Source organism: Gouania willdenowi, chromosome 8 (assembly GCF_900634775.1).
Source record: "Gouania willdenowi chromosome 8, fGouWil2.1, whole genome shotgun sequence".
NCBI classification, from domain to species: Eukaryota; Metazoa; Chordata; class Actinopteri; order Blenniiformes; family Gobiesocidae; genus Gouania; species Gouania willdenowi.
The window spans coordinates 20,246,931-20,268,576 of record NC_041051.1 but is presented as its reverse complement, the minus strand read 5'-3'; the positions used below and the strand labels follow the sequence as shown (position 1 = coordinate 20,268,576).

General features: G+C 37.3%; 1 protein-coding gene across 2 annotated transcripts in view; it reads right to left on the bottom strand.

Annotated features, from left to right (window-relative positions):
* elfn1a (extracellular leucine-rich repeat and fibronectin type III domain containing 1a) overlaps positions 1 to 20,468 on the bottom strand; it is a 91,896-nt gene extending 71,428 nt beyond the window's left edge. For both annotated transcript variants that reach the window (XM_028455931.1, XM_028455932.1), the window contains exon 1: positions 19,950 to 20,468. The gene's annotated coding sequence lies outside the window, so the exon portion shown is untranslated. The remainder of the gene's footprint in view (positions 1 to 19,949) is intronic.
* Between the last annotated feature and the right edge of the window lie 1,178 nt (positions 20,469 to 21,646).

Here is a 21,646-nt window from a genome sequence, read left to right as displayed (position 1 = left end):
TGCAGTTGACCTGATCTGTAGTACTGTACTGTAGTCTTCAATTTGTCTATACTTTAAATGTGGTTTTTTACCTATCTATCTATCTATCCATTCATAGTTTGTATCTCCCTAAGAGGGAGGACACCTGCCACAATAAGGTTGTCCTTCTACGTGATAGTACAGTCACTTTTCGAGTTAAAAATGAAAGGAATAATGTAGGCTTCCCATGATTTGGTGCTCTTCATCATAAATCTGCACAGTATATTAAGGACTATTTCAGTGCTGAAATATTCTTTCTAGCACATGCCAGAGTGCACTGATCTCATTTTATTTGATACGTGAGAACTTTCCTCCACACTTCATTTCCAGCTTGATAGTCGCAGTCTGAGCGTCTGTGAGTAATGTGAGGGTTTGTCTCATCAAATATGAACATAAAAGGCTTTAACTTTAACACAGATGACTATAGATCAGAATCTATTAATGTAGCGAGTTTCCCATCTGAAGTTTGAATGGCTACTTTGACAGCATTCATCACTGAACCTTAACTTTAACTAAAACGTTTCTTTAAGAAAACTGTAGATGGTAAATCATCTGCAGAACTTGCTTTTTGCATGTTTAGCTGTGATATAATTTGATGAGCTGTGATAGGACTGTGACTATAATATATTCTTTAATTAGTTTTAATATTTTCATAGAACTTATTATAGGTAAGGCAAATGTATATGTATAGCACATTTCATACACAAGGCAATTCATTGAGCTTTACATGATTATCAGTTAGGATGAACTACGGCCGGACCCGTGTAACGTCTCTGCGACGAATAGCACGTACCACGTTCCTGAGAGTTCAGTCAAATGGGTAAAAAAATGGGGGGCCCTGTCACACATATGGAGTAATGGGACCCATTCATATAATGGTATGTGTCAATGATTTGGTACCACCAACTGTTGCAATATTTGACTCACAAATAAATGAGAAAACAACTTTAATAGAAATTGGTGAAAAAAAGGGGGGTGGGCCCCTTGGACCTCTAATGGAATTGTGGGAGGCATAACCGTAATCTATGTTGAATTTCCTTTGAAACTATATATCACACGTCTATGTTCCCATAAATTTGGAAATTACCGAAAATGGGGGGTGGGCCCCCTGGCCCCATTTCAAAAAAAGGGCTCAGAGAGTCTCATCATATTTATTCATAGAGTATTCATACCAAACTGCATTCCGATCAAATTAGAACTAACAGAAGAGTAGTCATTTGATAAAATGGGGCCCCTGGTGCCCCCTTGACATGTACGGGGTAATGGGCTCCATGTACAGTATATATTGGTATGTGCCAATGATTTGGTACCACCAACCGTCATAATATTTGACTTGCAAATAAATGAGAAATCGACTTTCTTTTTTTTTTTCTCTCTTTTGGTGCCCCTTGGGGTCCCCTTGGGCCCCAAATCAAAAATCGGGTTCCGAGCATTGATGCGTACACCTCCATAGATTATACTTACCAAATATCAGCATCATCGTGTTTGCTGTGAACTCTGTGTTCATAGATCTGAAAGAACTGCTGGGTTCATACCTGACTAACATCTCACTGATGTGTTCTGGACCAAACAAGTCAGAGATTTATACATCAGCAGCAGAAATTTAAAGTCTGCAAGAAAACTGGTGGAAAGTGGAAGGATTACATTGAATGGTGCTAGTATACGGTTCTAAACTAGCAGAGTATAACAGACATTATACTATAAAGTTATTATGACATTGCCATTACTTGGGAGCTGGTTAGAAAAAATGACTAACTTTTCTTTGTATTACCCAAAAAGTGTTTTAGCTCACACAAAACTCATCCCACTTAAATTGACAGTTGACCACTCCTTAGTCCAGTTCTTTTAAAAATGGTGAATCTAAAATGTAGTGTAACTTACATTCTGCTTGTATCCAAAGAAATTAAATTATAGCATTCTATTCCATGCCGTACTCACTTAAGGCTACAATAACTGACCCATTCTTCCTCATGTATTCACATGTAAAAAGGGACAAACTTTATGGGCATTCATTGAAAGACTGAATCATGCCTCTGCATTGAACAATTGTTTTGTATGTTGTTTGGTTGGTTGTGTATACTGAAAGTCGTTGTCATCAAACCTGGAAGTCATTTTAAAAAAACCCTAAATACTTTATATACATGGACTACTTCATTGAAAACAGCTCAGTTATGATTTTGCTGCTGCAGCTTTCTCAGCAATAAATAATGAAAATAGTTTGACTCAAATGGTCCATAGTTTAGTTTTTAATCAGCATTTTGAAGTTTCACAGGCGATAGCTGGAATTCATATTAAAGATGGTGAGCAATGGGATGATTAAATCTAAAGGATAAGAGGCTAGAGAGCTGTGAGGTGGACGGCACATTGGTTTGAAAAGTGATATTTTCATTGGAAGAACGATTTCTTGGCTCAGCTAAAAAATCTATTCCCTGGTTCACTTCAGGTTTTGTAACCAATAAAAAACCTTAACACCATCTTTGTTGTTTCATTTTTCACCTTTGTGAGGAAACTTTAGAATAGGCTCATTTTAGGCTACAGATACTTCTTGGTTGTGAGTGAAACCATGGAAATATTTGGATGTTGAAAAGAGGTAGAGCAGTGAGCAGGGGTTCATAGGGTAGAATCTCAGCTACAGGACAAGGTTTGAATCCAGAACAGTAAGACTTTTATTCTAAGGTTTGTGATAGAGTCCAAACTACCAGAAGCCACGTCTCTATTTTTCTGCACACGCATCGCGGAACATAACAAGGTCGCATCGGGCCGCATTGATATAGGTCTATGGGTCAGGTAAGAGCCAAAATCATATTTAACTGTCTGCTGTTGTGACGCGCAGCCTTGTTTCCGTGCACAGTTCCGCATTCACTTTGATTGACAGTCTCAAAAACAGGAAGTTGAAGCCTATTGGCTGGGCACACTCTGCAATCGTAGGACGGAGGAGGGACTTACAGTATATACATTAATGTATATGAATGACTACCAGCAGTAGATCATAGATCAATACTAGTTAGGTATTTTGTCGCATTTCAAAAAAATCATACATGAACATAGATCTCTCAGAAACTCCGGATCTCAGCTTTAAGCTTCCCATGATTTACTATACTGTACAATCTGTGCAAATGTCAAAAGACAGCCTACAGATCTTAACTAATTGAAGTGTGGCCAACTGAAGTTGGATCGCCAATGCAGTGGAGGACCACCAAGTTATAAAACGCATTGTTCTTTGAATCTATTTCATTCCTGCTACACATTCATTAAACCTCAAGAGACCCAAACTGTATGTTTCGTCCAGCTTCACACGTGTTCCAAGCAGTTCCACTTAAGAGGTGGGAAAGCGTAATTGGCACCCAGAATCTTTATAGAAATAACACCTCACATGCATTACAATCTGGCACCTTCTTCTGGTCTCACAGTGGGTGATCACCATATCTGAGCTGATTCGGCCTGAAAGACGGCACTGTCTAATGAGCTATGGAGGGCATGAGGGAAAAAGACAACAGGTGGGGCGTCAAATTGATCTTTTGCAGCTGGAGGATGGACCACTTCTTCCTGCCATCTGTTGGCCAGGTTGACAATCATTAGAAAACATGTGTGTATAGAACGCGGCTAAGCAACCAAAGCATGTGTATGTAACGTTAGATGCAGTTTGGGAGAAAAAAATCACATGGCATTTTTTCAGAGACATCAGCTCAGATTGTGGCTGGCATCCAGATTAAAACGGAAAAGTTCCTGAAACATGACTCGAAGCAGCAAGAAAGCTGCCAAGAAAGGTCTTGCATCCTATCTGAGTCATGATCTGATGTATTTGGTAACAGCGCTCTTAGAACTTGGCAAAGCACAAAAAAGACTTCATTGCTGTGAGCAAGAGTTTATTTCCTCTGTTGAAGTGGCCAGGTTCAGTTATTGCTTTCAATAAGTCCATGCTTTTTTCCCCACTCTTTGTCTCTTTGCTATCAAACCTCTCTTTAGGGCCACTCGTTCTCTAACAAATATCTAATCAGCAACAATGGCAGAAACATAGTATGCCTCTAATGACTTTATTATGAAAGTGGTTTCAAGCTTCCCACTGAAAGTTATTGTATAAAGCACTTACACTAATGTCTTTTCAAGAAATGCAAGACTCCTTGAATAAACAGCAGAATTGTAAATCATCATGATAGTGTCGCTGAACAGTAAGACAAGCAAGCAGTGATGATTTCCACGATGGGTGTTATGGTACACTGTGGTGTGAACGTTGGCACGTTTTAGGAGGAGATGCTAGTATGTTTGTGCCAAGCTTGGACACAGTTACCATGGGAACAGTATCTTGGCATCTCTTTCTCACTGGCAGTCTGCGAATTTATCCTGCAATAATGTTAAAAAATCTTGTTAAAACCAACAAACATTGCTTGGATTCTAATTCATAACTTGCATGTTTGCAAGCTAACCCAATAAATGCAGCTTTAGTAGGAATCGCGGCTTGAACATTTGAAAACGGTAACACAGTATTGCCAAATAATGTATTTTTTGATGATTAAAAACAAAAAAGGAAATAACTGTTTTTTAATACTACTAGTGCAGTGCCCTTAGGAAGTATGTATTACTATAGAAAAGTGGGAGGTTAAGTAGCTTTTTCATGGATGGCCAAATGAGGTTGTGTTTGAAGGTGGGACATTTAGGTTTGTTGTGAAAATGTGTAGAGTGAACTATTGTGTTTTCATATATTTAAATGAATAAATTGGGAAAAAAGCAACATACCGGCATGAAGTTATGCCTGGAGAAAGACTTTGAGACACTCATGTTTACGTGGGAGCTTTAATTCCTCTTTAATTCAAAATGAAAGTTAAATCCTCTTTAAAGTAACCTTGTAAACACTTAATTCCTAATGCAAATTTAATTCTGAATTACACACACACACACACACACACACTCAGACAAACACAGTGGATTGCTGCTCAGCTCAAAACCAGGAGGTAGGGGTAGGCTCTCCAGTGATTGGCTCTGGCGCGCACGTAACTCTAATGGCTCCGCTGCGGTGGCAGTGGACAATTTTATTAAATAATTAATTAACGGTATTATTGCAGTCCAAACAAATCTGACGTTGCACACCTTTGAACCAAGCAGCAGCCATGTTGAAAGTCTCAGGTCAATCTGAGCCTGATCTGCAGAGATATTTCAAGAACGCATAGATAAACAGACAGACATAAATTCCTTGATTTATAGATAGATAATATTGTAGAGTAAAGCTTGATTATGGATCTTCTTTTTAAATAATTTAATAATACCATTTTATCATCACATGAAAGTGTATTTTTAGTTATATTTACTTGAAAAGTGATGTAACTATTCCTGAAAAAAAAAAAAAAATGAAGGTAAATACAACCACTCTACAGCATGAGGTTCCTTGTTCATGTTTGTGGGAGAAAAATAACATTGTTTAGAAACAATAATCCATAATTTAGCTCCTTCCCAACACAGTTAAATACAATTTAGCAATAGCGTATTAGAGATATGATGCTGTCAGGGAATATCTGGCAATTTGATCTGAGAATTGACCTGGTTCTTTAAGAAAAGGAGTTTAACAGGCAAATATTTTCTATTCCCATGGATTAATTGCAGAAGGTCACTTACCTGCTGTTTTGGAAAAAAGCTTGGTTTGCAATATTGTGAGAGATTTCTTCACAGTAAAACAAAGAAACAACGGTGGGTGACTGTTTTCTCATAAAGCTGATCTTAGGCATTTACTGGGCAGCAAAAAAGGTCAAACAGAGAAGGAAAAAACCTCCACATAAAGTCAATGAAATGACCAATGAGTCTTTCACTAGGTTATTTACAACCACCTCATCTCAGCTGGTTTTACAGGCAGCACTGTTTCCATTCAATCTGTGTTGTTTTTGTGTGTCTTTTCATATGATACTCGCATCCTTCTTCCTCAAATATTGCTGCTTGTTATACGCATCATCCCCATTCTAACAATAAGTGGTTTTAGTCTCTTGCGAGAGAGAAGATAAATGTCCCTAAATGAATACACAAGGCTTGTGTGATCTGTGTCGGCTGTCTTTGAAAAGCCAAAGATGGAGAATTTCAATGGTAGAGCAGATGCTGGGATTGTTGTGACATTAAAGCCTTCTGCTATAACAGCCATTCACTAAGACAAGAGGATGTTGTTGCAGGAAATGATATTGTCACGTAGAATGTCATTTAGGGCTATTATTTTTGTTGACTAATGAGAACATTGAGTCATTGCGTTCACTTGTACACTGTCGAAGTGTGTTACACAAATTTATTCCAAGAATTACAATAACGATGTTACATTTTATATATTAATTCACAAGAATTAGAATCAAAGCAAAAGATCAGCCGAGGCTTACGGGTGGGTATCCAAAAAAGATACCTATGTTTTAAAGAATATATGTTATTTTTCTAATTATGAAGGGTTCAATGAATGCACTGATAAAGCTTGCATGGTTCAGTATTTCTAAGAAGGTTAAGATCCACTGATCTACAATGAAAGAAGTGCAAAGGTCTCTTACATTACATTAAACTGAAAACAATTAATTATGAGTTAATGGCTTCAAAGCATTTAGGAGTGAAAAATGCAAATGTGTTCTCAAATTATAAAAACTTAGTTATTATTATTATAATTATAACTTGGTACTTTCCCATCAAAAATCTGTGTATATATATTTGTTTTTTTTAAATAAGTAACAAAAAATGCTCTGTTCCTCAAAAGCAACTCCTTTGATCAAAAGACCACAAAAAGGTATTTATAAGGTATCGTCAAATCATCAGTAATTGTTTAAAAGCTTTTTTCATATAACAGTTTAAGCAGCCACATTAACAATCAAAGCATCAGTAATTGTTGGTGCTTGATAGTTATGTAAATAAAAAGCAACTAAATTGCTAAACTCCTTTTTTATGGCTGAAAACAATTGTATTTGGGTATGAAGTAGTGTAATAGATTGATTATTTTCCAACTCTTGACATTTTAGTCAAAGTATTTCAATTTGGCATATTTTGTTGTAAGAGTGACTGCACTCTGTGTTGAAACCTGGCTTTTATAATCAAATTTTGCTATTGGCTGAGACTGGTGGTTTGTGAGGTTTTGGTGGCTTCTTACATCACGAACCACCACCGTTGACCCCGCCCCTTCTATCAAAACTAGCTCCTGTGGACACAGCAATCTGTGGTTGGATTGAAATAATTGTGAATGGAGATGTATAATAAGTTTTTTTTCCATTCTAGACGCACGTCAGCTAAAACCTCAGGGTTTAGTTAGTCTTTAAAGGCAATTTAAGTGCATTGTTGCCAAATACAGCTAATGACATTATCCATGGATTGCTGCAAGTTAACCTTTTATACAAAGTCATGACATTTTTTTAAAAAAAAATGTTAGGATGATGACATGATTTGGTCTTAATTTTAGACTGGCATTTATTCTATTTGCAAAGTCTCACTTTTTGCACTTTAAATACGAAAACTTTTGAGTTGAAAAGATTATACCCTGGGTAAGTATGTAAGTATGTCCAGAGTTAAAGTCAAATAAAAGGATGGTTATTTTCCCAAATGCTATTTTTTTTCCTTTTCCCAAACATTTTATTACATAGTTAATGCAAACCCATAATAGTCTGACATATTATATTGTGAACTCTCTCCATCGTCCCAACCCTACATTTAAACTTTTTTTTATTTGCTGAATCTTCTTTCATATTCTAAGCAGAAGTCTGTTAGATGCTAGTCGACAATGGTGGGGCACGAAAGTGATGGCGTGGACTCTAAAGCATGTGAAAACAAGGCTCTGCAAAGCTGCAGGGCTGTTCCGGTGATTCTGTGACACATCGGCAAACCTGAGTATTTCATAGTGACAGCTCATCTCTAATAAAGAGCTGATGAAGTGGGCAGTAGTGGTTGCTCAGAGGAGGAGAAAGCTGACAGGACACGTACTGTGACAGCAGAGAGAACAACCAGCCAGCATGACAATGAACTGGGTGCCCGAGGGCAGCAAGAGGATGAAAAGATAGAGGCACACGCTCAAATAAGACTAGGAAATAGGCATCTGCTGGTGTGATGTAAGGAAGGTCGCCAGTGAGCGAAGTAGATGGACTGGTAAATGGTAAATGGACTGTGTTGGTCATTCAGCTGTATTTAGTTTCAAGTACATGAGTGAGTTTGATTCCTGTTGCACTAAAGCTTTTCTGAGCATCATGTTATATCATAGGGGCGACCGTGGCTCAGGTGGTACAGGGTTGTCTTCTGATCGAGAGGTTGGGGGTTCGATCCCAGTACCTGACTACGTGTCGAAGTGTCCTTGGGCAAGACACTGAACCCTAAGTTGCTCCCAGTGGTCGACTAGCGCCTTGCATGGCAGTCCTGTCCCACTGGTGTGTGAATGTGAGAGTGATTGGGTGAATGAGCTGATATGTAAAGCGCTTTGAGACTGCTTCAGTGTGGGGATAAAGCGCTATATAAATCTAGTCCATTTACCATTTTTTACCATCATCCTACGAGAATTGAATAGATTATCTGGTAGGAGTGGATGTGTGTCTTTCTCTGCGTATTAGCACTGCAATGATTTAATAACATCTTCTGGTTGTGCCCTGTGTCTGTTGTGTTAGCCTCAAGACCCTGATCAGGATAGGCGGGTGTAGATGATGAATAGCATGTGCCATTATTGAAAACAGCAACACAAACATGGGGCGTTAATGGCTTTTTAATGGCCTGATTGTGGTTTTCCACTCGTTCTAAGTTCAAACCTAAAAGAAATATGAATCATTAGAAATATAATCAACTTCTTCACGTGAATTACATCTTCCACATCTCTGTGTGCAGATCTGAAGAACAGTGCCTGGAGCTTTACAAGGTGACCTTGTTCTTTAGGTCAACTAAATATTTATGGTTGTTGCCCATCACCCATCAAGCACTCAGAAGCATTGCAATATGTCCCCGCGCTACAGCTTTTACTGTGTTGGCTCAATGGGAAGCAATTGACTTGCTCAAATCATCCATCAGACATTTCTTTGCTGTGCTTGGCTGCAACGTGTTTGAAGATTAAGGCATGACCTTCGCGCAACAACAAAGTGTAGTTGACTCGTGCACTGATTATTTGATTGCCTCACGTCTTTATGGCTTCCATTTTAGATGATTGTACACTTCTAAGTAATGTTGCTGGTTTTTTTTTTAGCTGGTCAGAGCCAATTTGATGCATTGTGCAGAAATAATCAATGTTGTGGTTGAAGGCGAATAGATGAGGTTTGATATATTTGACATCTGTGAGCCACTGGAGGTTGTTTTTAAATAGGTAATGACACCTTTTTTTTCTTCTGTTGTTAAACTATTTAACCAATGGAAACACACTCCAAGTTATGTTTTTGTTACACAATTATTGCATAATCATTGTTATTGGAGATAAGCCTTTGCTTCATTACAGATGTCGATTTATTGATAATATCCAACGAAATGTTTAGTTTATTCTTTCTCCTAACCTTGGTTGTCTGCGTGTAAAACGATTGGCACACTATACATAGGCCTGGGCCGATAATCGATAAATCAATTAACCGGACGGTAAATAAAATGAACTCCGGCCTCGGTATATTGCCTCGAGATATTAAACAGCAGATAACTCAGTCAGTTCTAAAAATTTCTCAGTGAACCTGCAGCATAATTACTCTAAAATAGTATTCCACCGCTAGGCAATCTCAGATTTAGGTAAATCAAACAGTTATAGTCCGGTAGATGCTGCAACTGTAGACCTACTACGTAGCTTTGGATTGCTACGCCGGCTACACCCAGCGGCCTGTGAGGCGCCTCTTACCCGCGGCGTCCACCAGCAGAGGAGACGGAAGTGGTGTGATCGGAAGCAGAAGCGGGGATGCCGAGCAGGGCTAGCAACCAAGCTAAGCCTAAGTATTTAGTTTTCCTCGTCTTTTGCCTCCAAACAGGCTGGATGACAAGGGGGTTCACCCTCAGCACCTGCATGATTGTTCCATAGCGGAATGAACGGAGTAAACTTTTAAGACTGAATAAAAATGAAACAGAATTAAACAGGGGGAGGCGGGGCCGCTAACATTGTTGTTTACAAAGGTTCTAACTGGATTGGAAGTGTTATGTTTAATATTTATTGCAAGTGCAATTTTGTTTTTTGAGAGAGAGTTGATAAATCATTTTATTTATTGCTTTGGTTGTGTGTGGTTTTTCATTTGAGGTGTTTTGTTTTTTTTGTTTTTTTTCTTAACAGAGACAGAGTCTATTTTATTGTTTTTGTTTGTGATATGCAATTTTTTGCTAACAGAGACCGAGTCCATCTTATTTTAATTGTTTCATTTGTTTAAAATATTTAAAAGTTCTTGACATTCCAATTACAATGGTAAAAAAATACTATTGATTGCCTTTGAAAGGGTGTACTTGGATTTTTATGACGTCATTACATTAGTGATTAATTTAGTCAAAAAAAAAAAAAAAAATCGACAATAATATCGTTTATCAGCATTCATTTGTGGGACAATTTATCGTCCAGCAAAATCTGTTATCGGCCCAGGCCTAACTATACATAATTAAACATGGATTATTTGGAAAAAGCTGCTTGAATTACTTCAAAGGAGTGATTATTTTAATGATTTAATAATGAATATATGACACACATGGAACAAATAAGGCCTGACAGTCCCAAAAAAATATAAAGACAAAATATTCAGCAAACATACTTGATTGAGGCTTGCGGATTAGTCTAAGTGCTTTTTAACTTGGTAAAATAAGTTCAAAGGAATTAAATAAAAATAAACATTATTGCCTTTTTACAAGAGGCGACACAAATGTGGAGGTTGATTTCCTCAAGTGCATCATTAATGTACCACTGAAGCTGTGTACAAGCTCTCGCTCAAATGAGAGAGTGCCACGCATTGAATATCATGATGCGACTTCTGACACTTATTAACCTTAAACCATTTTCATGCAGCCTGATGAGGAGCATCCATCTTCTGTGAAGCATGTGGAAGCGGTCGTATTCAGAAAGCATCTGTCAGCTTTAAATGCTGTTGATTTAAATGTCATAATTGGAAGGAAACGGCACACTTCCTAATCAAGCTGCATCCAGCCAGAGATGCAATCAGCGCAGACTTCTAATAGGATTTGCAGCTTTATGGAAATATAATTATCAAATCGAAAGATGCATGGTTTGCAGTAACATACAAGCCATCTTGATAATGTTTTAATGAACCAGGAGCACATCATCCTAAAATATGTATTTATTGTGGATTTTTCCGGTGTCCCTGGGTGTATTTTCTATTTCTGCGTGTGCATCATCAGGAGTCTTACACATGATTATTTATTTTTTTTATTTCACATTGAATGACGGAATGTGAATCAATCAATTATTTTATTTATTTGCACAAAAGCAGCCATTTAAAACAGTGCAGGACATGATAAACACTGAACCAACTCACTCAACATGAATGTAAAATAGATGTAAAGCAAGTTTAAAGACATATAAACATAAAATGTATCTTAAAATGCCCAAATAAAACCTTTCTGACATGTCCATAATCAAGCGAAGATCCAAACTTTAGACTTTAGACTTTTAAGCAGCAATTTCAACCTTGTATAACGGCTGGACAATTAATCAAATTTAATCGTGATCACGATTTTGGTTGAAACTAATAAAAAAAATCTGAATTTCAGCAATATTTACTTTTAAAATGTGGGCTCTGCACTCTGTGATAAAGTTTTTATTTTGGTATATTTTAAATTCTTGGGTTATTTAAAAAAATCAATTAATTTGTATAATTTGTATTTAAAGCTTAATTTTGCACTGCAAACTGTACACATATCGTTCGTATGATAAAAAAAAGTGTAATAAAAATCGTTTTTTTTTTTCCTTGCATAATAAATAATTGTGATTAGAATATTGATCAAAATTATTGTGATTATCATTTTGGCCATAATCGTGCAGCCCAACCCTAACTAAAAAATGACCATCTCCAACATGCACTCTATTCATTCATCCTCTTTTGTTAAACGACGATCAAAGTTAAAGCCTCTAGACTTTCTTTACAGGAACACATTTTGGTTTTACCCATGCACTGCCTTGGAGACAAAATAAATAATAGACGCCACACCTGAATGCAACTCACATAAGTGCCTTGATGACAGCTACATTTATTTTCCATACCTTTACTGTGGGCGGTGTTTGAATATTAAAGTCGTCTTTTGTTCAAACTAAAACCACAGGCTGTGCTAAAACAATTCATAGCAAAACATACATCGGAGTAAATATTTACACTGCAGTTCATGTATGTATCACAGCCAGAAACAAAGCCATATGCATTATTCAGACACGTGTTGAACTATGAGCACAAGAAAAATATCAGACGCAAGAATAACAAAAGTGTTGCCATCAATTTGTGCTGCAAGCTTTAGACTGAAAACACAACAGCCTCTGCACTAAATTGGCATGAGACGACTTGATCTATTAAATATTAACCATCTCTAATGTCATGACCTCAACCACTTCTTCTTGAATTCTAAAACTCAGAGTTAGCAGAAGCCAGAAGACATTCTGTAGACCTCTGTTTAAACACCTCAATGATAAAAAGAATTATTCATATTATCTTCAATTATTTAATTGTACTATCTTCATTGAAAATGAATACATTAAAAGGAAAACAATGTCATTATATTGCTGTTTATGAATTTTAATAATAAGCTATGTTAGATACGACATATAATTTTATGATAATTTACAATAAAATTCATCATAGATTTTAATAGATGATTTTCCGGCTGTCAAAGTTTGTCCAAATATTATTTCAACAGTTGAAATAGTATTTGTACTGCTAAAAATAAATTGAAAATTAACTTTTTCCATTAACTTATCAATTACCCTGTCATTGTTTTTTCAGGATAATTTGAGTGATGATCTCAATGAGATGCAATAAGTGCAGTAATGAAGCAGAAACTTTTTTTTGTCAATGTGTGTGACTTTTTTAACCGCAGTGAGAGTGGAGAACACATGCTTTCCTCATATCTCTTCTTTTTTTTAAAAGAGCTAAATATTTCTTTGGTACAGATTGTTAACTCGTCGTTATCTTAGTTCTGTGGCTTTAGGTTGTGTTTCTAAAAGTAATGCAGGATGAGTATAGACTATATAGCATCCCTGCATAAAGCTCTACCCTTTTACGGGCTGTATAGTTGTTTGTGTTACTGTAGCGCCATAAAGTGCACCAATCTAATGCATAATAGAATGTTGCAAAAAAAAATAAAAGCCATGCCAGGATCATGTTTTTTTCAGGGACATAGTACCATTCTATAACATACTCAAATAACTATGCTATGCTGCACAATTTCTTTTGGAAAATGCAGCAAATATTAAAAAAAAAAAAAAACTTCAAAGAAATTTCCCTCTGGAGCACACAGTTCACGACGCTTTGATTTCGCCTCTTCGTCTCTTTTTTTTTTAAATGCGTACATTAATGAGTACAGACAACATAAGCCATGGGTTTCTTACAAAAGTATTTAAAATGAGTAAATTGAAAGCTAAATCTGCGGAGGCGGGTGCTGTGGGATGAACTAAGGAGGAGAACATAGGAGAGGGGAGGGGCCTCGTCCCCAAGGCGTAGCCTCGTCCCCTTGAGCATAACAGCAGGAAAATGGCTGCTAGCAGGATATTTAAAGATTACTAAAAAATACGTGAATCACTCTGAGCAACACTGGAGGTATGTTTTTCAGGAGGGAATGACACACTAACATGATATACTGTAAAGCTTGAAAAAGTGATTTTTTTACATGATACCACCCCTTTAAATGTGAGCTTGAATAAAACAAAGTGGTTTTAATCCCAGTGTCTGATTGGTTTCCACAGAGAAAGGCATGCAGAATACCTGTACAATGTTTAATATGGATCATACTGACATTTTGGGCTTCTTGTTTACTGATGGGTTTTGTCTGCAATAAGCCAACCACCTCGGGGTTTGATTCTCTACATGAAGGTTGATCATTTTACAGAAAATACGTAAAAGTCCCTATAAATAGAAGTCATTTAGCTTCCTTTCAAAATGAAATCAGCACATAAGATAATGGCACGTTAAGAAATGAAAGCAAGAGGAGATAATGGCTACACCTGCCGTGCTATTTTTCCTTGAAACGCGTCTGGAATCAAAAGAACCGCTGCTGCCACTTTCAATAAAGTCCCCAGAGTGAACGCAAATACGTTCCATCCTCAGACAAGACCAAAGCACCTCTTCATGAATGCAACATGCATTTAATGACTCATGAGTGCTGATTCAAAGTGGAGTTTGGTTGGTTAATGGTTTCACAAGCATTCTCACAGATATTGTCCCTGCAAGGACGCACCTTTGCTTCAGTGTTTTATCTTCTCATTACACTCTTTGCGTCTCTGTTTTTTTCACTACTTAGCGCATCGTTGTTTCTGACCTCCATATTACTCTTTCAAAACTGGAACACAAAGTACGAAAGGAGTTGTTACTTCAGTTAAAAAACATGTGCTCATCACAAGTATGTATACAATTCTTCTGTACAGACTTTTCCTGTAATATCTAATCATTAGTTATATATGAGGTGAAGTAATGCTGTAACACAGAAATGGGCAACTTCTATTACAGCACAAATCATCTGATTCGAGGGCCACATTAACCTTTTTGTAACATTTTGAGTAATTTTAGTCAACGTGTGTAAAGTTTATAATTTCATGTGTTTTTGTTGTTTTTCATGTTTTTGGAGTCATTTTATAATTTTCTTTGTCCTGTACGTTTTTGTTGACATTTTCTGCATTTTTGTTGTCATTACTGTATGTCTTTTTGGAGTCATTTATTTGACATTTTGGTTTAATTCTGTATATTTTCATGTTATTTTTTGTACATTTGTAGTCATCTTTTGTGTTGTTGGAGTCATTTTGGGCCTCAAAAAATCAGTAGGGCCGCTAGTTGCCCATGTCTGCTATCTCGGAACTTTTAAAGGTCAGGTTGTTTAGTTGCATAGGTCATTTAATATATTTCATTTACATGTTTGCTTTTCTAAAAAAGAGCATGATAAACAATATTAACTCATATCAATATATTAACAACTAAAAGTCACATAAATGATAAATGTAGCCTCAACAGATTTACAAGCAAGAAAACTAAAAGGAAGAACTTCGTGTTAAAGCAGAAATATGCCTCAAAAACTTTGTTTGGATCAGTAAAAGCAGGTTTGGACGAGGAAGAAAGGCAGCTGTGGGGGAGACAGACGGACTGCAGTGAAATTTGTTGGGTCAGAGTAAAGATCACAACCAAAAATAAAAGAGAAACCAGTTGGAAACCCAGCGAAATGCCAAAAAAACAAGTCACAGAAACATGAAATACCTGTAACTAGCGAGGACCCAGCGTCATTGAGGACACAGGCTGTATGTGATTGATACTGTATATGGGTCAAGGGACGATGGGCTGACAAATTTAAAAAGACATACATTTATCTAATATTATACTATATTATAACGCAATGAAATCTGTGAGACAAATGATTTTCATGAAATCTAGTTCAGTGGCATTTACAATTGATTAAAGTTGTCTATTCTGTTTTTCCTGTCAAGGCTTTCGTTTAACACTTTATCATTTCAATGTGTCTGCTCTCAAAGTCGCTTTAAAGTAAAGCAATGTCTGCTCTGTGTGATTTCAAACACAGTCGGAACACGAGATAATCAAATCCAGCTTTGAATAGTAATGCCCTCATGCACAGCACAATATGTGCATGTACTCCAGGTTCCTGTTGTGATCCAAAAGTGTATTAGTGAGCTTCAGTAGGACTTCTGAATTACCTCGGATTAAATGTGTGCCTGACACGTAATTCATGAGTCTTTGCCTGTCTGCCTCTGTGGGTAATGTTAACAAAAACAAATAGCAGAAAAAAAATGTTCAAATAACATCATTTAGAACCGACGCCGACAATGGAAGCTAATGCTGCATATCAACAGACATAAATACTGTCACAAAATCTTTAGACATGTAAAAATAATGTTTAAAAAAAAAACCTTTTCAAGTAGGTACTGTAGAATGAGCATAGGCTTCAATTTAATTACCATAAAACAAATTACCTTTCTGTCCTCCTCTGTTTTTTTTTCACCCTTGTGAGTCATTCCCGTCCCGTTACCATAGCGGTAGGAACCTTTCCTTCATTTTTCATTCTCTAAAACAGCCGAGAGCTTCAGAGGATGCTTGGAATTGAGGTAGCTATAGAACCCACACCCTTCACAGCACACTGGCTTCGCCTTCTGATTTAACCATTGTGGAAGGCTGTGGAACTAAAACAAGACGCGCTGTTGTACCATATGTTTCACAGCTTTGTCTCCAAAACCAACACATTGTTTACGACAAAACCAGAGAAGTCGCTTCAAACATGCAGTTATGGAAACATTTGTGACAATTCCATAGCATAATGTCAGTGTAAAGATACCTTCAATTTGCTCTACATGGGAAACATTTTGCTTGTAAGTAACACGTATGAGTACATTTTGGTGTTTGACACACTACTTGTAAAAGTAACACGAGCCCAAACACACAGTGCTATATTTTTTTTTATGAATATTCAATAACACTAAAAATAAAATGTATCCTATCTTTATCACCACCATTGTAGCAATATTTTCAAGGGCTTTTATATATTTGTTTCTTTGTCTTTAGTAGGAGAACTTCAAAAGCACTTAAAGGATTTTGACAAAATCTTAAACAAAGATGGACCTTAAGCCAGGGAAGAATCCATTAACATTTTGGGGTGGAGATCCAGATCATTACACCAATTCTGGAGTCAGTTTCAAAAATAAAAAAAAAATCTCTATCCCTCATTTTGAGTGAAATCTTAAAAATGTCTATCTCTGTTCATAATCAACTGAGCTTTATGAAATTTTACTTAATAATGTAAGGTTTGAATGTGAAAAACTGTCAAAGAGGATATGCTTCAGGGGTATTCTTGTTAATTTATGAATCATAACTTCTGCATCGGAGACTGTAAGTAGGGCTGAACGATTATTTGCATTTGCGATATTATTGCAATATCATAAAATGTGATTTTCTAATCGCAAAGGTTGCAATTTTATTTTATTTTTTATTTTTTTCCTGTCTTGTACTGTCCTGTTAAGTTCAGAGTGTTTAAGAAGTGCAGTCCACATGTTTACATGTTTCATGAAACGTGAAGTTAGTTAGATATGTTGAAGAGGAAAAGCCACAGATCAGTTTGCTTTATTGTTGTATTCTGTGGTTTAAAATTTATATTTTATATTTATTTAAAGTTTAAATACATCTGAAAATGTTTATTATAAAACAGATTGATTTGAAGAATAAATGACAAATCGCAATCGCAATATTGAGGAAAAGAATTACAATTAGATTATTTTCCAAAATCGTTCAGCCCTAATTGTAAGTAATATTTTAAATTGGGTTTACTTTTTAAATGAATTATTTCTGCTCAATATTTTGGAACTTCACTCAACTGATGTCGGGGGGAAAAACATTTATCTCAAATTCTAACTTGAAAATTAACTTAAGCAAAAACCAACATCACTAAAGGCCAACAAATTAAAGTAACCATTGGAGTGATTTGAAACAACTTTATATATAACAAACCAATGAGGAATCAATACCAATTGCAGTTCTTTTTTCTTTTGTTGGTCATTATACTTTTTGGCCCAAAGCTGTAGATAGGAGAGAGTGGGAGACAGTTATGGAACGCAAGCTCAGGCTTGATCACCCTGTAGCTGGCCACCTTTGATGAGGGTGTCTAGAGTTTAAAAAAAGAGAAACACCTCCGGATTCAAAGGAACACTACTGATAATGCGTCCCAAATTACATCCTTCCCATTACTGAGACACAGCTCCCACGCCACTCTCAAATGGTAAACCTCATGTGACTTGACTACCATCTTTTGGCACAAATAACAATTTAACATCACGTCCCGTGTTTAAGGATTCTTTTGGTTTTTCCATTCATGACTTATCTTTTTTATTTTACAATGTTATCAGTAAACAGAATCTGAAAAAGCCCATATCTGAAACTCTTCTTTTGAAAGTCTTCAAGCAGAAGTTGGTAATATGTGCTGAGAGTATGACTTCAGCCATTTGTTTAACCTAAAAAAGCCTATGTATTTTTTTTTAATTCAAAACTCATCTAATCGTAGGAACACAGGAAATGATGCCCACATCCAGGAAGTAGCAGGTGGATACAAGTACAAAGTCGTGTGTTGACTCGTAAGGTCAACAAATCTTCACAACCCCATGAAACTGATTTTTTTCCACTTGGTAAAACATCTTCCCGTAGTTCCACTCGTCTATGACATCAAGCTGAGACGACCAGTAACGCACGCTGTCATCTCCATTTTAAAAGGTTGGTCCCATTTCCAGAACCACTGCTCAGGAGGATATCTGCCTCTTTCAAATAACAATTTATCGAACAGAGCAGCCTCGCCTTTTCTACTTCTCATCACCATGAGAGGCTGTAATTCCCTCTCAGTATCCCAGGCACGATCTCTCTCTCTCTCTCTCTCTCCTCCTCCTCCTCTCTTTCTCTCTCTTTCTCTCTCTCTCACTCTCTCTCTTTCTGCTCCACAAAGACCCAAGCTTCGGCAACTTGCATACAAAACAGCTGACTCAATCATCCAGCTGCATAATCAAGATAAGGGAGACGGGGACAGGAGAAAGAAAGATGTTGGAGGCTTACGCGAGAGACGCTTTGGCAACAACAGCAAAGCCACCATGTTTTCAAACAGTCATAACTCTTGGCATAAAAAGTTCAGAGGCGTGAGATTGTCACTGCCTGGAATGTTAACAGCTCCAATCTCTGAAATCACTAAATATTGGGGGAAAACTCTGTCAAATCACAGAGTCCCTGCTGTGTCAAGGGCTTCGGGGCTTCTCGTCTTCAATGATTTATCTCTAAATGTGCAAGTGGCGTAAGGCGAAGTTTATCCAGAGCAGGGATGATACAGCACTTAGAGAGTTTGGTTCATGATGAGGGCAACGACAGAGAGTTGTGTGCCTGCAAGTTTGGGTTTAATTCATATTGACAGGCATAGCTTTGGCATTTGAACCGCAGAAATAAGACAACTGAATCCATATTGTCTTGTGTACTTTTGGTACAGTATCAGCCTCCTGTTATTTCTGCGCAAGACGTTACAACTTAAAGTGTTGACATTGCAGAAAAAAAAAAATTGAATCATATTTAAAAACCCAAACACATTGTATGTATTTCCTAAACAGATGGCAGAGACGCAGCAAAATCCTCAGCTAATCTGAGTGAGGCAGCACCGGGTTACAGTCATTACAAGGCTGTGCAGGCGCCACATTTTATTGCATGTTCACGCCACGCAAACTGAATTATTCTGTTGGTCCTGACTCATGTTGCTTCAGGCATGTGGATTACATGTGCAGACGTGCAAAATGACTGTAGTGGGATTAAGCATCCGATGTGGTGTGACTTCCATTGTAAACCCCTCAGCTGCCCTTCCACCTGCATTTACAGTGTTATTGTGTAAAGCTTTTGCTGGACAAGTACCCAGCGCTGTCCATGGTGCTGAAGCCACATCTAAATGTGTTGCACTTGGACTTGAGTAGGTTGGCTGTAGTAGAAGAGTTTTTTGCAAAAAAGCACAAACATATATTTGACAAAATAAAATGTAAGAGAAACTTAATGCAAGTGTATTGTTGCTACAGAAAAAAAGAAAAAAAAAAAACACTATTATTTTACAAACTGCCAGGATCACAAAGACCTGCAGCCCATCTGTTTGTTATTAGAAGCTGTGTATTGAATACTGTTTTTTTAATCCCCTAAAATGTGTACAAGACTTAAAAAAAAAAAAAAGACTATTCAGACGTAAGCACAATGGCTGTAAATGACATATGCATGTAAAATAAAGCGAGATCCACAAAGTGCGCGTTTCCAAAAGTATCCAAAAGGCGATCCGCAAACACTCCAACAGCTTACCTGCTTAACGGAGACCAACGGATCCTCTTCTCCACACAAAGCCGGCAGCTTTACTGTATCTCGACACGAACACAGGACATGTTCGAAGGGGCGATGGGTTTGGTGTGCTGAGAGGAATAAAAGTGCTTTTCCCAGTGTCTGCTTCTCTGCACTCTGAAGACGCACAAAGACCCGCCTGCGTCACGGGACCGGAGAGTCTCACAGATCCATTGAGCAGCGCCTGGCTTCATTCAGGGCTCAAGCTGTCAAAGCTCGCCTTAATGTATGCTGAGGAAACCGAGAGCTGACACCGGCGTTTAGCCACAGTCAGAGGAGGCGGGTGTGTGTGTGTGTGTGTGTGTGGCTGCTGTCAGTGGAGCGCAGAGGGAAAGTGCGAGAGGAGCGCGTGTTGATCAGCAGCAGTCTGAGAGGCAAAGTTGAAATCTCATTAGCAGATTGTTGGCTATAAATGGTGGCTGGGTCCACGCGGATGGCGGGAGCCTCTGACAAATCCCGGAGCTTGGAGTGAAAAGGCACGACGGCTCCGCGCCTCGTGCGCGCTGGGCACTTCAGGAGCGGGACGTCAGTGCGTCACTGCGTGGGAATCGAACCTCTGACCTCTGGAACTTTATGAACCTAGGCCGCTTCATTTCAGTGTTCAGGAAACAGTTTAAAGCAATATTACATGTAAAGAAAGAATTAAATAGCCTACTTAAAAAAACATGATTTTATTAAAGCCCTCTAGGCCAACCAGCAGGGGGCTCTTATTAAACACAATATATACCGATCAGCAGGAGGCACATTAAAATGGGAAAAAAAAAAGAAAAAAAATCGAAACAGCCTTTTTTACATGTATACGTTGGTAAACTATATGTAGTAGAGATGGGCAGAGCTGACAAGTAACGAAGTACAAATACTTCATTACAGTACTTCAGTAGTTTTTTTTTTTTATACACTTTACTTAAGTATTTTTAATTTATTTTTATTTTTTTGCAACTTTTTACTTTTACTCCTTACATTTTTAAACAAATATCTCTACTTTCTACTCCTTATAATTTAAAAAAATTAGCTCGTTACTTTTAAAACCTTCGAAGATGACGCCGCAACAACATTTCGGTAGTTTGAGCTTTTTTCTGTGAAGCAGGTCCCTTAGTTTTAAGATTAACATTTTTAAGTTTTTAGAAATATCAAACTCAAAGCTCTGGGTTTTGTTGAACTTTTTTTCTTGACACATTTTATTTACAAATTGTATTTATTATGAGTGCTAAATTCTCCAGGTATTCAAAGGTAACAGATTTAACTTGTGTCCATGTAACAGTAGTCTACATGTTTTAAAAAAATACATGGAATTTGTCTTATTATCCCCCGCCACAAAATGTGGAAGGGGTATATAGGTTTGAGCTCCTTCCGAGGTAAAGGGGACAGCTTTTCTCAGAAATTGTTTAAGATAGTTATAGGATAACCAAATTTGGTGTGTAGCTTCAGGGTATCAATACCTTGATGGAGTTCGAAAATGAGAATCACGCAATTATTTTTTCCAGAGTTATTGCCCTGTTTCATTTTGTTTTTGTTTTTTTTACTGTTTGAGGTATCTTCAAAGGGGACAGCTTTTCTTTAGAAGACATTGAAGATAGTTAGTAATTTTATATTCTGATGTGATAATATTGCATACATCTAAGTTATTAGATTTAGGACATTTAGGAAAAGGTTGTGAGTTA